Source organism: Pseudophryne corroboree, chromosome 2 (assembly GCF_028390025.1).
Source record: "Pseudophryne corroboree isolate aPseCor3 chromosome 2, aPseCor3.hap2, whole genome shotgun sequence".
Classification (NCBI taxonomy): Eukaryota; Metazoa; Chordata; class Amphibia; order Anura; family Myobatrachidae; genus Pseudophryne; species Pseudophryne corroboree.
In genome coordinates, this window is record NC_086445.1 from 668,314,160 (window position 1) to 668,335,410 (window position 21,251).

General features: G+C 41.8%; 2 pseudogenes; both read left to right on the forward strand.

Moving 5' to 3' along the window:
• The first annotated feature begins 4,236 nt into the window (after positions 1–4,236).
• Positions 4,237–4,355, forward strand: LOC135051508 (5S ribosomal RNA; annotated as a pseudogene).
• Positions 4,356–10,007: 5,652 nt separating this feature from the next.
• On the forward strand, positions 10,008–10,125 carry LOC135052020 (5S ribosomal RNA; annotated as a pseudogene).
• Positions 10,126–21,251: the final 11,126 nt, after the last annotated feature.

A 21,251-nucleotide genomic window follows, 5' to 3' on the forward strand; every position in this document is an offset into this window, starting at 1 on the left:
TATGTTTAATAAGGAAAGAAACACCAATTACACAATATGGACCTTATAAATATTAAATTAATATAAATCTAAACTAGTTATAAATACTCAGATTATTGTGTATATATAAAGAAACAACACAATTTGTCCTTGTATGTTCAATTATTTATTAATATTTTTATTTTTACATTTATATTTTAAGTTTATGTTAATTAGAGGTACATTCTTTTGGTTCCTCTAGCTCAACACGCAAAAACCTTTCTTAATAATAATAATAATAATAAAAAGTATTGCTTAATGTTCACACATAATCAAAGATCTACATTATTGTAAAATAAAATATAAATATAAACACAATACAAATAACAGATACATAGAGAGGCATACTGGTATTCATTTTTAGGACTCAATGATTATAAATAATTGCATATATTCAAATTGCCAATATTTCATTTAAACTAAAGTACTCATTTGATGTATAGTTTTCTTACAAATTATTAAATTCGATATTCTCATTGAGCCCCAATGGTACTAAAGTTTTCAACCTAAAATCCAGTATGCTTCCCTCTTACATAGCAAATTAAAACGATCTCCTCCCCTTTCAGTTGACTTTACCTGCTTGAGAATGCAGATTCTGTCAGATTCCCTTGCCCACATTGACTTGTGTGTCTTGATAGGCTATGCAGTGGACTTTTCTTTAAAATATTTCTTCTATGATCTAAGAAGCACACCTTGAACTTCCGAATAGTGCACCCCACATATCGTTGACCACAACCACATTCTATGAGGTACACAACATAAGGGGATTCACAGTTCACAAACTCATTTATGGGGAACCTCTCCCCCCCTGTGCTTGTGGACTGGAAATCCTTAGTCTTTGAGACCACATTAGTACTTCTCATACATTTGAAAAATCCTTTGGGTTATTCTTTTAACCAATCTGAAGGACCATTAGATTTCTTCATGTCTTCACATAGAGGAGATTTTTTACATCTAAACATGCTAGGAGCAAGTTTATGTTGTAATGTATTGCACTTCCTATAGATCACCTTCACATTGATATCAAATGCTGGATTCAGTAAAGGATCAATTTTAAGAATGGAGGAATTTTTAAGAACTATCCGTTTAATATCTGAAGCATGTGTATTATATTGTGTTACAAAAGACAGAGTATCGTTCAAATGGTTCTTCTGTATTGAATGGCTCTTATTCATAAGTAGATGTCTTTCCTTCTTATTGGTAGCTTCCAATGCATTATCTAAAATATGTACTGGGTATCCCTGTTCTTTGAAAGCCTGATATACCTTTTTGACCTGTTTTTCATAGGTATCTTGCCTAGATTAATTTCTCATAATTCTACAAAATTGGCTTTTAGGAATATTATTTTTCCATGCTTGTAGATGGCTGCTATCATATTTTAGGAAGTTGTTTGTGTCCACAGGCTTAAAAAAGGTAGCTGTTTCTATGATGTCATCCCTGGATAGAAGCACAATATCCAAAAAATTTATATAATTTTGGTGTACTGTATGTGTGAATTTTAACCCAAAAGTGTTCAAATTCAAATGTGTAATAAATGTAGTGATGAAATTAAGATCCCCATCCCAAATTAAGGATAAATCATCTATATACCGCCCATAAAGGACCAGGTTCACCCCAAAGCCACCCCCCCAAATAAGTGCTTCTTTAAGTGCGCCCATGTAGAGGTTGGCATAACTCGGGGTGAACCTGGTCCCATGGCAGTCCCCCGTGTCTGTAAATAATATTGCCCATCAAATGAAATATAATTGTGTTGTAACATAAATTTTATAGATGCCACCAGAAACGTTCGCAGATTTTCATCTATTTGTTTATCATTTTCTAATACATTAGCCACCACTTCTATACCTCTTTCATGCGGAATATTAGAATATAGTGATTCTACGTTGCATGTCAGGAAGTTGTAAGAATCTTTCCATTTAATGTCTTTTATCATATTTAAAAATTGCATTGTATCCTTAATGTATGATTTTAACATGACTACATATTGTTGCAGATGTGTATCAACAAAATGTGACAAATTAGAGGTGATAGACCCAATACCTGAAATTATAGGGCGCCCGGGGGGTGAAACTAATCATTTATGCATTTTAGGCAAATGATAATAAATAGGAGTGATGGGATGGGGGGGGTGAAAATAAAGTGCCAAGTGTCCTTTGTAATTGCGCCTCTATCCAGGGCATCATCCAGGAGGATTTTTAATTCCCTCTGGAAAACAGCTGACGGATTAGTAGGTAAAACCTTATAAAAGAGTTTATTACCTAACTGGCCGGAGGCTTTTTTAAGATAATCACTGGTATCTTGAACCACAAGACCGTCTCCTTTATCTGCCATCTTAATTGTGATACTCTCATCCACCATTAGGATTTTAAGTGCTTTTCTTTCATCAAATGTAAGATTATCTCTCAATGATGGTTTTTCTGCTTTATCGCACAAATCCCTAATATCCTCAATTGTAGTTTTAAAATAAGGCATATGCACACAGGTGCATGTGTATGTACATATGTCATGTATGTGCACCTAAATATATATGCATTGGAAGCCTATTCTTGCGCTATTGGTTGATAGACTAATTTGCCTCCTTACGTCTTGTCTCTCGGATAAGGCACCTCTTTGTAACTTCATTATCATTGTTATGATTTCAGTATAGTTGATGAAGTTTGAAATGAGTATTAATAATTTATTATTAATCTATTATTAATTATTATTTTTTATATAATACATATATATATCTGATGTGCTCTCTCCGTCAACACAGCAAATGATTATTAATTAGCTGCTACTATAATAATATAGGAGGGGGACACGCTGATTACATGCTGCTGATTGTGATTTAATATATGGATCTCTAAGGAATTAACCAATCATAAGACCTCAATGGGTATAAAGAAGAGCCCTGGAAAACAATGACGCATCCTCTGATGAAACCGCTGTTTGACTGGGCAGAGAAACGCGTCAGCTGACACGCATAGCAGGTGGAACGCAAGTGGAAAACAATTTCCAGAAGTTGGAAGCACAGAACCCGGAAGCAATCTGATGTGCTATTCCTGAGCGTCCTCGGGCTCCCAACAGCGGCCGCATAGTGCACTGACCGAGAACGAGCGGCTCCCATTGTCCATCAGCTGCTGCATGGTGTGCCAGCTACACAAGTTCTTCTGGCTGTCGGGAAGGTAAATTCATGTGCTTGCACCTTCAGCTTGTTGCTGCATGTACCCCCTATTCTGTGGATATGCTCTCACTCAAAATACACATCAGTGTTAAAAAGAGCAAGTAGGAGAAAAACAGGACAGTGCAAACAGCCATGGAGGAGCGCTCCTTAGTTCCCCATTCAGAAAGACGGGTGATGTATATGCCCCCTGAATTACTATATTCCATTGCAAAACTAGGAACTGAGCATTTGTTTCCATCAGCTAATTGCATGTGCTTATTAACGAAAACTGCATAAAGAGAACTGAACCTCTATATTAACAACTTAAATGCATGTGTAAGCTCTTCAGACACTTGTGCTTCCCTGCTGTGCATGTGTGCTTTTTACTAATAAGTGTTTTATATGTTATGAAGTTTGTTTTATAGTTTTTTAATAAATTGTGAATAATTGTATTAAATCAGCAGCTGATTCAGACTAAGCAATTTTGCGCGCCTTCACCAAGTGCTGTAGGTATTTTTATACTACCAACAACTATCTCTTGATTCATTCCATTTTGAAACTTATGAATTTATGTACCAGTAGCTAGAAGTACAAGAGCTCAAACAGAAACTGCAAAGCTCATCTACAGCCACACCACAATGGACATGCCCAATCTCATGTGACCTTGGAAGCTAAGCAGTGTTGGACCTGGTTAGTATTCGGAATAGAGACCACCTTGGAAAAGCCAGGTGATGCAGTTATTTTTAAACTACCAACAACGTTCTCTTGATGCAGTCTATTTTGAAACGTAATCATTTATGTAGCATTAGTTAGAAGTAGACAAGCTCTAACAGAAACTGCAAAGCTCATCTGCAGCAACACCAAACAGAACATGCCCAATCTTATCTGATCTTGGACTCTAAGTATTGTTGGGCCTGATAAGTATTTGGATGGGAGACGACTTGGGAATACCAGGTGCTGCAGGTATTTTTATAGTACCAACACCATTTTCTTGATGCATTCCATTTTGGAACTTATTCATTTATGTACCAGTAGTTAGAAGTAGAAGAGCTCTAATGGAAACCACAAAGCTCATCTACAGCTACACCACACTGGATAAGTCCAATCTCATCTGATTTTGGAAGCTAAGCAGTGTTGGGCCCGGTTAGTACTTGAATGGGAGACCACCTGGGAATATCAGATGGTGTAGGTATTTTTATACTACCAACAATATTCTCTTGTTGCATTCAATTTTGAAACTTATTCATTTAAGTAGCAGTAGTTAGAAGTAGAAGAGCTCTAACAGAAATCACAAAGCTCATCTACAGCAACACCGCACTGGACATGCACAATCTCATCTTATCTTGGAAGTTAAGCGGTGTTGGGCATGAGTAGTACTTATATAGGAGACCACCTGGAATACCAGGGGCTGTAGGTATTTTTATACTACCAACAACGTTCTCTTCATGCATTCCATTTTGAAACTTATTAATTTATTTACCAGTAGTTAGAAGTAGAAGAGCTCAAACAGAAAGCCCAAAGTTCTTCTGCAGCCACACCACAATGGACATGCCCAATCAAATCTGAACTTGGAAGCTAAGTAGTGTTGGGCCCGGTTATTACTTGGATGGGAGACCACCTGGAATTATTAGGTGCTATAGGTTATTCCATACTATCAACAACTTTCTCTTGATGCGTTCCATTTTGAAACTTACTTATTTATGTACTAGTAGTTAGAAGTAGAAGAGCTCTAACAGAAACTATAAAGAGAAAAGGGGGGTGTTGTAGGTGCACTATCTCTAGCATTACTGATATCATAAAGGTGTGACATGTATAATAAACAAACAGTGAAAGTGCCAAATTAAATGCAATGCTGCGATGCCCTGTTGTCACCCAGCCACGGCAGTCCAGAAGGCCCCGCACCCCAGGAGCTGCCCCATTGTTGACTTATAGTACAGAATAATTGGATTTACCTATATAAACAAGTGCAAGTCAGCAATGGGGTGGTTCCTGGGGTGCGGGGCCTTCTGGACTGCCGTGGCTGGCTGACAACAGGGCATTGAAGCATTACATTTAATTTGGCACATTCACTGTTTGTTTATTATACGTCACACCTTTTTCACTTATATTAATTCACCCCATAACACTTTTTTCTCACCTCTTCCTTAATCCTTCTCACTACACATAATCATTCCCTGTGATGCCCTGGGGTCACTTGGTTGTGGTGGTTTAGGGGGTCCTGTGCCCTAGGTTTGAACCCTTATAGTGTTAGGTACTGCAGCAGAGTGGAGTCCCTTGCTGTGGGGCTGCAGCTACATGCATTGATCAATACGTAACCAAACTCCATTATTTATTATATGCTAACTAAGCTGTATGATATCAGTAATGCTGGAGATAGTGCACCTACAACACCCTCCCTTTTCTCTGTAGAACTACAAGTCTCAGTAGGTAGTATATAGACACACCTGAAGGAGTGAGACACCTACATTCTTTGACTTGTACCTGCCCACACTTGACCCTCATTTATTTTAACTAGGGTACCGAGCATGACTGCACTTGTGTCTATGGCACAATTCTAGGTAAGTCCAATTATTCTGTACTATAAGTCAACAATGGGGTGGCTCCTGGGGTGCGGGGCCTTCTTGACTGCCATAGGTGGGTGACAACAGGGCATTGCAGCATTACAGTTAATTTGGCAGTTTGACTGTTTGTTTATTATACATGTCACACCTTTTTCACTTATATTAATTCCCCCATAGCACTTTTTTCTCACCTATTCCTTAATCTTTCTCACTACACATAATAATTCCCTGTGATGCCCTGGGGTCGCTTGGCTGTGGTGGTTTGGGGGGTCCTGTGCACTAGGTTTGAAGCCCCAAAGTGTTAGGTACTGCAGCAGAGAGGAGTCCCTTGCCGTGGGCCTGCAGCTACATGCATTGATCAATACATAACCAAACTCCACTATTTATTATATGCTAAGCTGTGTGATATCAGTATTGTAGCTATAGTGCACCTACAACACCCCTCATTTCTCTGTAGAACTACAAGTCTCAGTAGGTAGCGCCATACGGTCTGTTGTCTCCCGGGTGCTCGGGTACGGCACATCACGGACCGGATAGATAGATTGTTGGGAGGGGCTGGGAAAGACCCGGCGGTCTTGGTGCATGTTGGCACCAACGACAAAGTTAGTGGTAGGTGGGATGTCCTTAAGAAAGATTATAGGGACTTAGGCCAGAAGCTAAAAAAAAGGACATCTAAGGTAATTTTCTCAGAAATATTACCAGTGCCATGCGCTAGCCCAGGGAGACAGAGGGAGATTAGGGAGGTAACTGTGTGGCTCAGAGACTTGTGTAGGAAAGAGGGGTTTGTGTTCTTGGAACACTGGGCGGACTTCTCAGTCAGGCGCCAACTTTTTTCTCATGACGGATTGCACCTGAATGAGGAAGGGGCTGCGGTGCTGGGGGGGGTAGGATGGTTAGTAGGTTGGAGAAGCTTTTAAACTAGGAGCCTGGGGGGAGGGTTTAGCTAGAAAGTATGGGTCATGCAGCGAGTATAGTAGGGATGGTAGCAGTGAGATAAAAGGGGGTGGAGAAGGGGGGAGGGAAAGTGCAGCCGGTAAGGGTATTTACATGGGTTCTAATCAGGGTATTAAGAAAGGTATTGCTAAAGAATTAAATAATAACAATTATGTGTCATCATTACAGCCTATAGAAAATGTTGTACGGGACTTAAGGGAAAATACTTATGTCAGTACGGTGGGGTTGGAGAGGGAGCGAGAAGGACAGTCTGTATCAGTAACTCTACGGATGCACTAGTTAACCAGGATGGGAAATCTTTAGGAAAACAAACAAATAAAGAAAGCAATAAACTAAAATGTATGCTTGCAAACAAGTCTAGCAGGTAAAATGGGGGAATTGGAATTGTTAGCATCAAAGGCTGAGTATGACATTATAGGTATTATGGAAACTTGGTGGGATGACTCTCACGACTGGGTTGCTAACTTGGAGGGGTATTCTCTTTTCAGGAGGGACAGGGCTAACAAAAGAGGAGGAGGCTTATGTCTTTATGTTAAACCATCACTTAAACCATACCTAAAGGAGGATATCTATGAGGAGACTGGTGATAATGTGGAGTCCCTATGGGTTGAAATCTCAAATGGGGGAATTGATGCAAAAAAACTAGTCATAGGCACGTGCTACAAACAGCCGGATATTAGCATACATGAGGAAGAACAACTATTGCAGCAAATTAAAACGGCTGCGGGATTGGGGGATATCCTTGTGATTGGGGATTTTAATTACCCAGATATAAACTGGAGTAACGATTCATGTGCTAAAGCGAGGGGCAGCAGGTTCTTAAATATGTTTAGGGATCACTACTTGTCTCAATTAGTCGAGGACCCAACTAGGGGTAAAACTACCCTGGATCTAGTAATTACTAATAATGTAGACATTATATCAAACACTAAAGTTGGGGAGACTTTGGGTAACAGTGATCACTATATGATCACATTCGACACCAGTTTCAGGAAACATAGCTACAGAGGTTCCACCAAAACTTTTAACTTTAGGAAGGCTAATTTCAGTATGCTTAGATGTGCACTTAACGACATAGAGTGGGAGGTTCTGTTTAATAACAAGAATACTTCGGAAATGTGGGATGTTTTAAAAGGGTTGCTGGATAGCAATATTCATAACTTTATTCCCATGGGCAGTAAATGCAGGAGTGTTAAACTCAAACCGATGTGGCTTAACAAGAAGTTTAAGGCAGAAATGGATAAAAAAAGCAGGCTTTCAAAGCATTTAAATCTAATGGAAAGGATGAGTCTTTCAAGTATTAAAAGGAGTGTAATAAGAAAAGCAAAAAAGCAATAAGAGCAGCTAAAATGGAAAATGAAAAGCAAATCGCTATAGAGAGTAAAACCAATCCTAAAAAGTTTTTTAAATACATAAATGGTACAAGGATAATATAGGTCCATTAAAAGATGAATTAGGAGAATTGATAAATGATGACAAAATAAAAGCGGAAATACTGAACAAATTCTTTTCATCAGTATTCACCAGTGAAGAACTGATGGTGGGAGTAGAGCATAACAATTGTGACAATAATGATTCATGGTTAGATACTTGTTTAAGCGAAGATGTAGTCTGGGAGAGATTAAGCAAAATTAAGATTAATAAATCACCTCGTCCTGATGGGCTTCACCCGAGGGTTCTTATGGAGCTTAGTTCACAACTAGCACGACCCCTATACTTGATTTTCAATAGTTCAATTAGATCAGGCATGGTACCGAAGGATTGGCGTACAGCTGAGGTAGTGCCATTATTTAAGAAGGAATCCAAAAATCTTCTGGGAAACTACAGACCAGTTAGTTTTACATCTATAGTGGGGAAAATATTGGAAGGAATTCTAAGGGACGGCATACAGGAGTATCTACAGTCCGCTAGGATTATTAGCAAGAACCAGCATGGGTTTGTGAGGGACAGATCATGTCAGACTAACTTAATTAGCTTCTACAAGGAATTGAGCAATAATCTTGATCAAGGAAAAGCAGTGGATGTGGTCTTCCTAGATTTTGCAAAAGCCTTCGATACAGTTCCTCACAGGAGACTGATGATCAAATTAAAGGAGATTGGCCTAGGAAAACCTATTTGCACATGGATAAGCAGCTGGTTGGATAGTAGGGTACAGAGAGTAGTGGTCAACGGGAAGTCCTCAACCTGGTCCCCAGTAGTCAGTGGAATACCACAAGGGTCCATACTCGGACCACTACTGTTCAACATATTTATCAATGACCTAGAAATAGGCCTGGAAAGCACAGTGTCAATCTTTGCAGATGATACCAAACTGTGTAAAGTAATTAATTCAGAATTGGATGTGGAGTCCTTGCAGAATGATCTATCTAAACTTGAACTCTGGACGTCTAAATGGAAAATGAGGTTCAATACAGACAAATGCATGGTTATGCATTTTGGGACTAAAAACAAACTTGCATCCTACATATTAAATGGGGAATGCCTAGGGGAAACAGAGTTGGAAAAAGATTTGGGGGTATTCATTGATAATAGGCTTAATAACCATACACAGTGTCAAAACGCAGTAAAGAAGGCAAGTAAGGTGCTAGTGTGCATAAAAAGGGGAATTGAGACAAGGGTCTCGGATGTAATCATGCCGCTGTATAAGGCATTGGTACGTTCGCACCTGGAATATTGTGTTCAGTTTTGGGCACCATTGTATAAAAAAGACATCACTGAGCTCGAAGGTGTTCAAACGTGAGCTACTAAATTGATTAAAGGCCTAGAAGGACTGGACTATAAGGAAAGACTTACTAGGCTGAATATGTAGACACTAGAAAAGAGGCGCCTAAGAGGAGATATTATTAATATCTTCAAATATGTAAAGGGACATCACAAAGAGTTATCAGAGGAATTATTTATTAAAAGAACACAGTTTAGGACACGTGGGCACTCGCTGCGACTGGAGAGAAAGTTCCGAACGTAACAGAGGAAAGGGTTCTTCACTGTCAGGGCAATCAGGATGTGGAATTCCCTGCCAGAGAAGGTGGTAATGGCAGACTCTGTAATTGGATTTAAAAAAGGAATGGATAAATTTCTGAATGAAAAAGCTATCCAAGGTTATAATAGTTAAAATATCAACATGGTTAATCCGGGGTTAACATGAGTTATAGTAGCTAACTAGTCATAAAACATTATTCAGCAAGTATGTAGAATCATCACAACTTAACACAGGTTGAACACGATGGGCAATTTGCCTCTATTCAACCTCAAATACTATGTTACTATGTTACATTACTGACAGCTATAGGTGTGCAGTCTAAGGTCTCTCCCCAGAAACTATAAATCTCATCTACAGCCACAGCACACTGGACATTCCCAGTCTCGTCTGATCTTGAAGCTAAGCAGTGTTGGGCCTGGTTAGTACTTGGATGGGAGACCACCTTTGAATACGAGGTGCTGTAGGTATTTTTATACTTCCAACAATGTTCTCTTGATGAATTCCATTTTGAACGTTATTCATTTATGTGCCAGTAGTAGAGCCCTAACAGAAACCACAAAGGTAATCTACAGACACACAACACTGGACATGCCCAATCTCATTGATCTTGGAAGCTATGTAGCGTTGGGCCTGGTTGGTATTTGAATGGGAGACCACCTGGGAATGCCAATTGCAGTAGATATTTTTTATACCACCAATGTTGTTCTCTTGATGCATTCTATTTTGAAACGTATTCATTTATGTGCCAGTAGTTAGAAGTAGAAGATTTCTAACACAAATCTCAAAGCTCATCTATAGCCACACCACACTGGACATGCGCAATTTCATCTGATATTGGAAGCTAAGCCGTGTTGGGCCTGGTTAGCACATGGATGGGAGACCCACTGGCATTACCAGATGCTGTAGGTATTTCTATACTACCAACAATGTTCTCTTAATGCATTTCATTTTGAAACTTATTCATTTAAGTACCAGTAGTTAGAAGTTTAAGACCTTTATGAGAAACCACAAAGCTCATCTACAGCCACACCACACTGGACATGCCCAATTTCATCTGATCTGGGAAGCTAAGCAGTGTTGGGCCTAGTTAGTACATGGATTGGAGACCAGCTGCTGTAGGTATTTATATACTACCAACAATGTTCTCTTAATGTATTTCATTTGAAACATATTCATTTAAGTGCCAGTATTTAGAAGTTTAAGACCTTAATGAGAAACTAAAAAGCTCATCTACAGCCACATCACACTGGAAATGCCAATCTTGTCTGATCTTGGAAGCTAGGCAGTGTTAGGTGTGGTTAGTACTTGAATGAGAGACCACCTGGGAATACCAGGTGATGTGGGTATTTTTATATTACCAACAACGTTCTCTTGATGCATTCCATTTTGAAACTTATTAATTTATGTACCAGTAGTTAGAAATAGAAAAGCTCTAACAGAAATCACAAAGCTCATCTACAGCGACACAACACTGGACATGCCCAATCTCATCTGATCTTGGAAGCTAGGCAGTGTTGGTCCTGGTTGGTACTTGGATGGGAAACCACCTTGAAAAAGCCAGGTGCTGCAGTTATTTTTAAAAAACCAACAACGTTCTCTTGATGCAGTCTATTTTAAAACTTATTAATTTATGTACCAGTAGTTAGAAGTAGAAGAGCTCTAACAGAAACCACAAAGCAGATCTACTGCAACACCACACTGAACATGCCTAATCTAATGTGATGTTGGAAGCTAAGCAGTGTTGGGCCTGGTTGGTACTTGAATGGGAGACCAACTAAGAATACCATGTGCTACAGATAATTTTCTGCGACCAACAACATTCTCTTGATGCATTTAATTTTGAAACTTATTCATTTATGTACTAGTAGTTAGAAGTAGAAGAGCTCTAACAGAAACTGCAAAGCTCATCTACAACAACAAACTGAACATGCTCAATCTCATGTGATGTTGGAAACTAAGCACTGTTTGGCCTGGTTGGTAATTGGATTGGACACCACCTGGGAATACCAGGTGTTGCAGGTAACTTTATACGACCAACAACATTCTCTTAATGCATTCCATTTTGAAACTTATTTATTTATATACCAGTAGTTAGAAGTATAAGAGCTCTAGCATAAACCACAAAGCTCATCTTTAGCCACACCACACTGGACATGCCCAATCTCATCTGATCTTGGAAGCTAAGCAGAGTTGTCTGTGGTTAGTATCTGAATGGGAGACCACCTGGGAATCCCAGGTGCTCTAGTGTTTTTAGATAACTAACACCATTCTATTGATGCATTCCGTTTTGAAAATTATTCATTTATGTACCAGTAGTTAGAAGTAGAAGAGCTCTAAAAGAAACCACAAAGCTCATCTACAGCCACACAACATTGGACATGCCTGATCTCAACTGATTTTTGAAGCTAAGCAGTCTTGGGCCTGGTTAGTACTTGGATAGGAGACCACCTGGGAAAACGAGGTGCAGTAGGTATTTTTATAGTACCAACAACGTTCTCTTGATGCATTCCATTTTGAACCTTATTTATTTCTTTATTAGTAGTTTGAAGTAGAAGAGCTCTAACAGAGACCACAAAGCTTATCTAAAGCCACACCACACTGGACATGCGCAATCTGATCTGATTTTGGGAGCTAAACAGTGTTGGGCCTCATTAGTACTTTGATGGAAGACCACCTGGGAATAATAATAATAATGTAATACTATTTCCTTCTCCCATCCAGATCTAGGAGTCACAATAGCAAGAAATAACCCAATGTTTTTCGTCTCTCGTTGAGACTACATCAGGGGTAATCTACAAATACAGAGCATATAGCTTAGACCTTTACAATGGTATGCATATATCAGCATTATACAGAAAAATTCAAATATTGGAACAGGCAAAAAAAATTATTTAAAGATGTTTAAATTAGTACCATACAGGAAGGAATCAATGAAATAGAACGAGCAAAGAGAGACAAGAATAACCATAGTAATACCACAGTGATTTCTCAATTGTATAGATGTATTTAATGGATATAGATAGAGCCAGTTAGGGCGAGATGTAAATCCTTATTATTGTCACCTATTAGAAAAATGGTAACATTACATTCTTATATGGGGACAAAGTGGCCGCTCACAAACTGAAATGAATTGTATATGTTAGGGCATAAAACTACATACCTAACTCTCAAAATAGAAAGAGAATGCAATGATCCGATAATTGGTCATCAAACTCAATAGAGGCTTCTTTGGAGTGAATTCTGCCTGATAAATGCATCATGATACAATTATCAGTTCACATTCTTATAGCACAACATAATTAATTACATTTCTATTAAGTTTTAAGGTTTGTAATATTGTTATATTAATTGCTGAAGTCCCACATTATCCATACTATTACTACTTATAAGACAACCCAGATGGTAATAAAATGATATCTGTCATGGTCCGGATAATAAAACAGACATTCTTACCTGTCAAGTGCCTGTCCAAGCTGTCACTATGCTCCAGGTCCGGTTGCTACCAGCGTGGTCTGCGTCCACTGCATAGTGTGGCAGATCTGCAGCCACATGTGACACAAACATAGTTTCCCTCCTAAACCAAACATGGGTGATGCCATGTTTGACCCGGTCATCTGATTCCAGTGAACCTATCCTGAGCATCCTGCTGTCCAGCTGATCATCCCAGCCATATCTTGCACACTGGCTCCTATAAGAATGCTGGGAAGGGACTGCCTAATCGCCGGTGCTATGACTGTCATACCCTGTATGGTTGTTTGCGCTCAGCTGCTACCAGGTTACCTTGCTCCAGGAGATTCCACTCTGTCTTGAGACCTGAGTTACATCCAGCTTGCAACTCTGCCTGGCTCATCGGTGTTCCGCCATCGATACTCAGCTCCATCGGTGTTCCACCATCGATATTCAGCTCCATCAGTGTTTCGCCATCGATACTCACCTCCATCGGTGTTCCGTCATCGATCTCCTGCTTCATCGGTGTTCCGCCATCGTTCTTCAACTACATTGGTGCTTCACATCAGTACCTTGGGTATCCTTCCTGTTTTTAGTGGTCAGTAACATTGTGTGCTCATTTATATTGGGACTTCATCCATGGCCGGATTAACAATGGGGCGGATGGAGCTGCAGCTCCAGGCCCCCCATTGCAAATAGGCCCACAGGAGTGACAGCAGTGACAGGAATAATCTCTTTCCTGTCACAGACTGCCAGCGCCCATGCTCTCTCCCGTGCATCTCCTCCTCTGGCTCCAGCACTCACCTGAGATCCGTGCAGGCAGTGTGGTAGCCGCCCCTCCCCTCCAGTCTCTCCTTCACTCAGGGCCCTGAGCCTGTCACTTACAGGCCCAAGCTCCGCCCCCAGACTGTACGGGGAGCTGCTGCTGATGCAGGAAGCCTGGTAAGTTTAATGGCTTCTTGTTTAATGGAATCAACAGTGTGTGTGTACAGCATGTGTGGTGTGTGTGTCTACTCCATGTGCGTGTACTGTGTGTGTGTATACTGTGTGTGTACTGTACATTGTGTATACTGTACGTGTGTACTGTATACAGTATGTGTGTGTACTGTATGTGTGCTGAATGTATGTATACTATATGTGTGTGTGTGTAGTGTGTACTGTGTGTATATATATATATCTATCTATATATATGTGTGTGTGTGTGTGTGTGTGTGTGTGTGTGTGTGTGTGTGTGTGTGTGTGTGTGTGTGTGTGTACTTTGTGGGGGTGCACTGTGTGTGTATACTGTGTGTGTATAGTATGTACTGTGTGTCTGTATATGTGGGGGGGGGGGTGTACTTTATGTGTGTGTAGTTTGCACTTGTGAGTGTACTGTATGTGGTGGTGTGTGTGAGTGTGTGTGTATATATATATATATATATATATAAACACACACACACACACACACACACACACAAACACTGTTCCCCCGTTGCCCTGACGCTGTTCCCCCAGATGTACCCTGTCGCTAGGCAACGGACGGCGCGGAGGTGATCATGTCATAGCCGGCGGACGGAGACGTGGCGCTCGACTCACCGTGTGCTGGTGGCAGTAATTCCTACTTACTTAAGGTAAGCTTCTCACTATAATCTTGTTGTATGTCACCTTGAAGAAGGGGCGTGTAAACCCTGAAACGTCGGTGGTGCATTTTTTACAAATTATTTAAATACAGTTTTTACTTTTTTCATTAAGCCTCTGGAGTGCCGCTGTTTGTTTACCCTAGCAACGGGGGAACAGTGTTTGTGTATACCATTCATACTGAGGGCACCGGAGCAGATATATATATTAGTCCATGTGAATGAACTAGCACTCTTTGCTGGAATCCTTATATGCAGGGTGCCATCACTGAGCAGTTAATGTGTAATGTGTCGAATAAACTGCGGCACTCCAAGTAGATGTAGAAAATCTTTAGTGGAAAAGTATCATTACATCAGAGTCATGTGGCTTACGTTTCGGTGCCACTCAAGCAACTTTCTCAAAGCAGACAAAAGATGTCTGCTCTGGAGTGGGGCTGTCACTTCCCTCCTCACGATGTATAAGAACCAGGCGGCACTCAGTGGACTTGGTGAAAAAAATAGTGCTTTAGTGTGGCAAAAATGCAATTAGGGCATAGCTTGCCAACGTTTCAGTGCTGCACAGGGCGCTTTTTTCAGGGCTCTATGCTGTAGAACAAACAGCATAGAGCCTTGAAAAAAGCACCCTGCATGGACCCCACATGCTCCCGTCCAGCGTGGAGTGTTGTCATGACAACACGCGCACTGGGGGGAGGGACGTCATTGGCCGGGAACTCAGGGAGCGGCCCTGGAAGTCTCCTGGAGCGGATGCCGCAGGGAGGATGCCTTTTCACTGGCGGACTTCTCACCTTTATAGGTAGGCACCTTTTTCTTAATTTTGTTCACATCACGCCCATTTACGCAGACCACTCCCCCACACCACTGGTCATTCCCCCACACAGGGCCGTAAATACGTGTGTGCAAAGTGGGCTTGGCACACAGCGCAGTTGCCCTGAGGGCGCACGGCCAGCGGCATGTAATGAGTCAAATTGACTCATTACATGCCGCCTCTGCTGTGTGCGCCGGGCAGCGGACAAGGAGGAGGAGGGAGGGGGAGCAGGGAGCCGCAGCAGCGCTATTTCATTGGTAGTAAGCGCCGCTGCAGCATCCCCCTCTCCTTCTATATTGGCTGCCCGGCGCTGCTGTGGATGCTGGGATGCGGTTCCTTTATCCCAGCATCCACAGCAGCGCCAGGCAGCCAATACGGAAGAAGAGGGGGATGCTGCAGCGGCGCTTACTACCAATGACATAGCGCTGCTGCGGCTCCCTGCTCCCCCCTCCCTCCTCCTCCTTCTCACCTGCCTGCACCGAGGGAGCTGCCAGCACGAGGAGCCTGTCAGCGGGGAGAAGGTAAGTATCTCTCTCTCTCTCTCTCTCTCTCAGGGGGACACCGTCTGCCGCAATGTGTAAAAAGGGGACTGCCTGCCGCAATGTGTAAAAAGGGGGCCTGGCTGCCGCAATGTGTAAAGAGGGGGCCTGGCTGCCGCAATGTGTAAAGAGGGGGCCTGGCTGCCGCAATGTGTAAAGAGGAGTCCTGGCTGCCGCAATGTGTAAAAAGGGGTCCTGGCTGCCGCAATGTGTAAAAAGGGGTCCTGGCTGCCGCAATGTGTAAAAAGGGGGACTGGCGGCCGCAATGTGTAAAAAGGGGGACTGGCGGCCGCAATGTGTAAAAAGGGGGACTGGCGGCCGCAATGTGTAAAAAGGGGGACTGGCGGCCGCAATGTGTAAAAAGGAGGACCGGCTGCCGCAATGTGTAAAAAGGAGGACCGGCTGCCGCAATGTGTAAAAAGGAGGACCGGCTGCCGCAATGTGTAAAAAGGGGGACCGGCTGCCGCAATGTGTAAAAAGGGGGACTGGCTGCCGCAATGTGTAAAAAGGGGGCCTGGCTGCCGCAATGTGTAAAAAGGGGGACTGGCTGCCGCAATGTGTAAAAAGGGGGACTGGCTGCCGCAATGTGTAAAAAGGGGGCCTGGCTGCCGCAATGTGTAAAAAGGGGGACTGGCTGCTGTAATGTGTAAAAAGGGGGGCGCTGTCTGCTGTAATGTATAAAAGGGGCTCTACCTGGTGTAGTGGCGCTACTGTGCAGCGTAGTATGAATTGCTATTATTTTGTGGCCACGCCCCTTCCCCGTGAAACCACGCCCCTATAAATTTGAAGCGCGCCTACGGCGCGCACTGCCCCTATCTTACATGGAGGGGGGGGGGGCGCCACTGTCGTTTCTTGCACACAGCGCTAAAATGCCTAGTTACGGCACTGCCCCCACATCATTAGTCACACCCCCAGCAGCAGCGCATAATAGGCCCTTTTGAAATTTCAGCTCCAGGCCCATTTGGACCTTAATCTGGCACTGACTTCATCAGTGGTTTACACTGGAAATGAGTCTGCTGTTGTATGCTCATTTATACTGGGACTTCATCAGTGGTTCACACTGCTCCTTATCATACATCTTGCCATCGATGTTACATCTATTGCCTCTAGTTCTAAGCCTATGTTACCGCCTTACCTGTGATACCAAATATTTAGTCTATTACTATCTGCCACTATCTGCACCATCTTGCGAATTGAATAAAAATACTTTATTTTATTTTACATTCTCTTCTGTTCTGGTCACGCCTTCAGGCCTACACTCAAGTACACCATTTCCTGGTTAATGTACAATAACTTAATTAAAGCTCCCAGGTTCACATTCCAGTCAGCCTCTACGCCTGAGTTCTCCACTGGTCAGAGTCAGACCTCAGGCATGACAATATCATATAGTAAAATGATAGTTAATCAAGTAATAAATACAGCTCTAGTACAATTTTATTCCAATCTAGTAATCAGTTAGGGACATAACAGTTAAATTCCAGTTTGCAAAGAGTAATTGTAACTAGCAGTTTGACAAAATCCAAAGTAATTAATGTGGCCATGTTCAAAAAGTGTTATAAAAATAGTATAAAAAATAAAAATGAAACAATCCTTCTTACCCCTAGTGACTGGGTAATGATACCTTCCTCCGCTTCCAATGATCTTATAAGTGAACAGTATGAGTCCTTCACTCCTTTTATTGTGAGAAGCTTATTACCTCACTTCATATTAAATCCTATTGGCAGAGGAGTTATGATGTTATAAAAGCGGTTTTTAAGTAAACCTCACTGTTGTTATTAAGCCCATCTAGTGATTCATTCTAGTTGGTATAAACTTGATCATTCATACTTTGAAAATGTGAATGATAATATAAATAAACGTGAATCAAAGAATTGCCCCATAATGCTTAGCGTCACCGGAGTCAGTACCCACACTGCCTAGTAATGCAGTTCTAATACAGGACTAAGTCCTGATGGATGAAACGCGTCTCGGGTGTGGCTTACGACATGAACACGCTGATGTCACGGAGCTGGGTAGCTGTGAATGTGATAGCGCTGGTGGGCTGCCGGAGATGCCGGGGACTGCTGCCGGAGATACCGGGGACAGAGGCTGGTGAATCCAGGTCCTAATTGTCTAAAATTCGCTATTGTGATATAATTCTATATATCATAACTATCTTTGTGAGTGTTTTGACTTCTAGCAAAGTTTTTCTGTTTTCAAAATATACTACACTATTGTGCGTCTCTAACTTTTAGGTTTTCTGGATATAAATATATATATATATATATATATACAGCAATGTAGGCAGGCACTCCTCCAGGTCACTGTATGTGCTCTGGTGCCCTCCTTAGTAAAGCATATGCAGTAGAACAAAGTGAGGCGGCACCGAGTCTGGTATCAAGCAGTTTCCGTTTATTTTAACCAACGCTTTATATACTCTATGTATATGTACTGTACTTGTGGTTCTGCAGTGTGGTTCTTTATGAGAAGTCCTCTGAGTGCCGCCTCTCGCAGCATCACATTATATATATATATATATATAAATATAAATGTACAGAGTGTGTGTGTGTGTGTGTGTGTGTGTGTGTGTGTGTGTGTGTGTGTGTGTATATATATATATATATATATATATATATGTATGTACAGGTTAAGTATCCCTTATCCAAAATGCTTGGGACCAGAGGTATTTTGGATATCGGATTTTTCCGTATTTTGGAATCATTGCATAACATAATGAGATACAGTATCATGGTGATGGGACCTAAGTCTAAGCACAGAATGCATTTATGTTACATATACACCTTATACACACAGCCGGAAGGTAATTTTAGCTAATATTTTTTGTAACTTTGTGCATTGAACAAAGTGTATCTACATTCACACAATTCATTTATGTTTCATATACACCTTATACACACAGCCTGAACGTCATTTAATACAATATTTTTAATAACTTTGTGTATTAAACAAAGTTTGTGTACATTGAGCCATCAAAAAACAAAGGTTTCACTATCTCACTCTCACTCAAAAAAGTCTGTATTTCGTAATATTGGGTATTTCGGAATATTTGGATATGGGATACTCAACCTGTATGTATATATATATATATATATATATATATATATAAAAATTTATCCCAGCAAACAGCAAGAAGTGAAATTGGCCTCAGTTTCCTAGCATGCCAACTAGCATGCATATGTAAAGAAAAGATGGCACTCAAGGACTTTTAGTGAAAATGTGTTGGTTGGGGGGAAGGTTGCGGGGGGGTTGCTGTTTAGGGGGCGCTAGGCTGAAGCTTTGCCTGTGGTGCAGAGAGACCTTGCACTGGCCCTGGCTGTTTCTTGTATATGTACTGGGTCGCATCCTCCTCTGTCTTTCTCTCTACTGTTGCAGTTTAGGTGCCAGCTGACTCAGCTTGTGTGCAAGTTCTGGTTCATATTTGGTTGATTTTCCATTGACTGGTGCTGCTGCTCTTCTTTGTGAACACTTCTGGTGGCCCTTGCACACTCCTTTACATGTACCATGAGGCTGTGTGACTGCCCCTGCATTTCTTCCCTGAGTTTGGCTGTTGCTCCTATTGGTCCCAGAGTGTGGAATTTGACCGTGTGAAATGTCTTCTGCATTGGACTTGCCCTCCTACCCTAACCAAGACCTTACAGCCTCTTATTTTTTGCTGAACTTCTGTCTCTCAGTGGGACCTTTTTCTGGTCAGTTGTTCAGTTTCATTTTCCAGCCTGCCTTGTGCTGCACCACAGCTGCCTCCTGTGTCAACTCCTGGAATATTATCACATCCATTGCAGTTTCCTTATTTTTATGAACTGCAACTTTGTGTTAATCCTTGCTATAATGAGCAAATCAGGTCATGCATCAGGTTTCTAAATTGGAAAAGTTTGCCAATACATCTACTGCAGCACACCTGTTTGATACTTCCATGCGCAGAGTGTATATTCATCAGAGATGAGCGGGTTCGCCCCCTCCCCCGAACTTAACATCCCGAGCCCGGATCCGAGCACGGCTGGGGACCTCCCGCCAGACTCGGAAACCAGAACGAGGCAAAACGTCATCCTAAGGAGCTGCACGTCGCCGCCATTTTTACTCCTGTACTAGAGTGTAGCGAGAGGATGTGTCTCTCTCCTCAGTGTGCGGGAAAGTGGTGTGGTGACCTGCTCTTATGTATATAATCCCAAAGGCAGAGAGTGGCAATCCACTGGTATAAAGGATTCATGCTCAAAAGCCTTATATACAGTATATGTTTTGCTTGCCGGTGGCCACTAGATGTCTCCCGATGGAGCAATCCAAGTGTTGCTCTGTTTGACCATGCACTGCTGCTGACATTACTGCTAGGATTTCCAACATTTTTCACGGGCTGGCAAATTGTATATGTATATGAGTGTGTATGTGTGTGTGTGTGTGTATATGCCGGCACTCAGTAAAAATAGCAGCATGCTCTGGTGCAGCAATCCAATGCATCCACACACTCCCAATGAGAAAGGCACTTGGAGACAGCGGTACAAAGAACAAAGTGTATTAGGTCAAGTACTTTCGAGGTATCAACCTTGTCCTCGGGAGCACACTTATGGGTAATGTATCAGCAAACATACCTCATCACACTTACCCAGCTTATAACCCTTCAGCCTCGCCATCGGATGCCGTCGGGCTCCGGGACCTGCTGACCGGAAGTCGCTCACCATGATGCACTTCCGGTGAGCAGTTGGAATCCTTCGAGGATATCGTTATACGTCCTGCAGATAAGGGCGGGGCAATAGTTATCCAAGATATGGATGACTATCACTCCGAGATTATGTCCCAACTGTCAGATGCGAATGTGTATTGCAAATTGCAAAATTACGCTACTGCACGGTATCAAAAAGAACTGGCGGATATTTTGAAAGGAGCACTAGATTGTAACAAAATCTCTAAGAAATGTTCTGAAGCTTTATATACCTTACATTCAAAAGTGCCAGTTCTGTATACACTGCCACAGCTGCACAAGAGCTGTGAGAAGCCTCCTGGTAGGCCCATAATTTCTGCATGGGACTCCCTGTACTCACCTGTATCCCAATTATTGGACTGGATTCTCCAACCCTGTTTGTGTGGACAGGATACCTTTCTTAAGGATACTTCCACATTCCTGAATGTCCTGATGGACTTTGGTAATGTGCCTACTGGCACCCTGTTGTGTTGTTTGGATATTTGCAGTCTTTATA